Below are 2,818 nucleotides of genomic sequence, written 5' to 3'. Positions count from 1 at the left end.
AGTGGAAGCAGCATTTCAGCAGAAGCCTATTTAACGCTTAGGCTGACGCCCTCGAGTGCTTTATTTTAAAGCATTTTTGTTCTCCTCTATTATCAGTAATAGTCTATAAAAGCCAAAATGCAGCACTTTTCTCCCTCCTGCTGCATCCCCCCGAGGTGTGGGCAGCCCTGCATGGCAGGGGCTGAGAAGGCTCCTCTGTCCACCCCTCCCACTGCCCCAGCACGATAATCCACAGGAGGGAAAATCCAGGGAAAAAAAACCTCAGCAAGAGGTGATTGCATGGGGTCAAACCACTTGCCCCATCAGCGTTCCCAGGTAGATTTGGTTAAAAATCTTGGGCAGCATCTTCCTGGGGATTCATGTTGTGAAATGAGTTTTAAGATCTGATCCAAAGGAAAAGGGTGGGGATTGTCCCTCTCCCACCTTATCCAGACCTCAGCTTCCCCAGGGAGATGGGATTTTTGTGCAAGGGATGGCCAAGGAAGGGTGGAGGGTGAGCTCGAGCAGTTTGGGGAATTCAGACCCTTCGGCCCCTGATTTGGCTCATGGGTTCAGCGCAGGGATGTGCTGGAGGAAGGGAAGGAGGAGCTGGGCTGTCACTGGGAACTGGGGGTGAGCCAGGAATGGAAACATCTCAAGTGCTGGCTTGGAGGAGGACACACATCCTGAGTCTGGCCTTCCTGCCCTGCAGCCAAACTTGTTGCTGAGCATCCCCAAACTCCCTCCTCCAGCCAGACCCGAGCGGGAGGTTGGAATCTGGCCGAGGTGCCAGAAATGACTCCAACAAGCAGCGGTGCTGTTCGTGTATTGGAGGCTGCCAATTTCCAGCGGGGAGGGCAGTGAGAGGAGAGCAGCCTTGCTCTCCCCAGCTCCGGGGGCACATCCTCAGGGTTCCTGGGACCTCTGTCTGCGGTCGGGGGCTGCCTGTGCCACCCGCAGCCCAGGCAGGAGCTCTGGAAAGCCGGGCCCTGTCTCTCTCCTGCTCGGACACATGTGGCTGCAGGCTCTGTCCCTCCGTCCCCCTCTGCCAGCCGTGTGTGACCTTTCGGCAGTGGCACCCGGAGAGCAGTGGCGGCTGCGCAGCTTTGCCGCATGGTCCCCGGGGCCGGCTCGCCTCCACGGCCACTGCCGCTCAGAGGGGGAAAAATCATATTTTCAGCTCCAACCCTCCATCCCCTTTCCAGTCTGGAGCTTTTTAGAGCCAAAGGGAAGAAAGGACGTGGCCTGGCTTCCCTGCCTCCCCCTGCTCCTGTTCTTTCATCCCGCTCTTCCCGGCGGCTGCGAATGGCTTTGCCTGGGAACGCTCAGTGTCTGTCCCTGCGCCTTTTTCTTTTTTACTGCCTAAATATCCGGGCCGGGCGGCTTCGGCGGGTAAACAGGGAGGGAAAAAGGTTTTTGTTGGAGCAGACGTGTGGGCAGGTGAGCTGCAGAGCCCTCTCCTGCCGACAGAGAAGCCAGCTGCTTCCACGGAGCCCAGCACAGAAAGCCGGGGTGGGACACACATGGTCCTGGGGAGGGAACACAGGGGCTAGGCAGGTCTCTGATGTCCATCTGGAGATGATGGAGAGGCTTCCAGTGTCCATCTGGAGACGATGGAGAGGTATCCTGAGATCCAGGGGCTGGCTGGGGTGAACCACCCTGCACTGGTTCCACTCCCATTGTGGTTTTTCACACTCAAACTCTACAGGTTTCCCCCTTCCCTGCAAGGGCACAGTGGAGCCAGCACTGATGGAGGGGACGTGGGGACATCCCCATCCTTTATTGACCCAAACAAGGGGAGCACAGGTCTTCTCCCTCAATATCAGCCCCAGCAGCCCCCTGACAGCAGGTCCAGCATCCTGAAGCTCTCAAGCTGGGCACTCCTGGATGGCCTTTGTGGACAGGGGTTGCACCCCAGTGCCCACAGCCTTGGGTGCTCTCCAGGGAAGGCTGCAGGTCCTCTTCCCAACCTCTTGCCCTTATATACTGCCTGGAGAAACCTGGGCAGGGTGATGGAGGGAGGGGACAGAGTGGTGGCTGTCACCATCCTGTGCCCAAGGGGCCAGCACAGCCTTGCGGCTGCCCCAGGGCTGTGGGCACTCTTGTGTTTCCTGTGGGTGGAAAATGGCTTTTCTGGGGGTGGAGAAAGGAAGGACAGAAAATAAAAGACCTTTGGTGAGTGCCTTGACCTTGGATGCACCTGGATATGGGGACAGGCAGAGCAGGACACTTGGGTGCTGGGCTCTGCCCAGGGCTGAGGGGTCAGCCAGGAGCCTTGCAGGGAAGAAGGCCATAAAACAGTTATTTGCCCCTAGAAGGGTGGTGAATTCCCTCTTGCAACAGTTTGATGCTGCAAAATGCATTTACAGGCTAAAGATCTCCAGCAGCAGCGTCCCTGCCACCATCTGAGGGTTTCTCCCAGTTTGGCACACAGTACACATTGTCCTGTTGCTGTTTCTTCACCTGCAGACCACTCCCCACTCACTCCTTTCTTGGGAAAACCAGCTTGGATCCAGCCCCACTGAGCATCGTCTGGACAGCTCCATGGCCAAACCAGTGCACTGTCCATCCAAGTGTCCCACAGCTTCCAAAGCAGAGCCATCACCCCTCCTCTTTTTCCTCCTTCTCCTCCTTTTTCCTCCTCCTCCTCCTGCCTGGCCAAAGCAGGCAGTGTCAGACAGGACTCCCCTCCCTGCCAGGCAGGGCTGGCCAAGTCAAGGGAATAATTGGTAGGTGCTTCTGGAGTGCCACGAGCAGAGGGCACTCACAGCCTTTGTTTATTGACTCCTTGACGATAATGAAACACTTCCAGAGATAATTACTGACTTTCTGCCCCTGC

Source organism: Zosterops lateralis (assembly GCF_965231275.1).
Source record: "Zosterops lateralis genome assembly, chromosome: 17".
Lineage (NCBI taxonomy): Eukaryota > Metazoa > Chordata > Aves > Passeriformes > Zosteropidae > Zosterops > Zosterops lateralis.
This window is presented reverse-complemented; position numbering follows the sequence as displayed.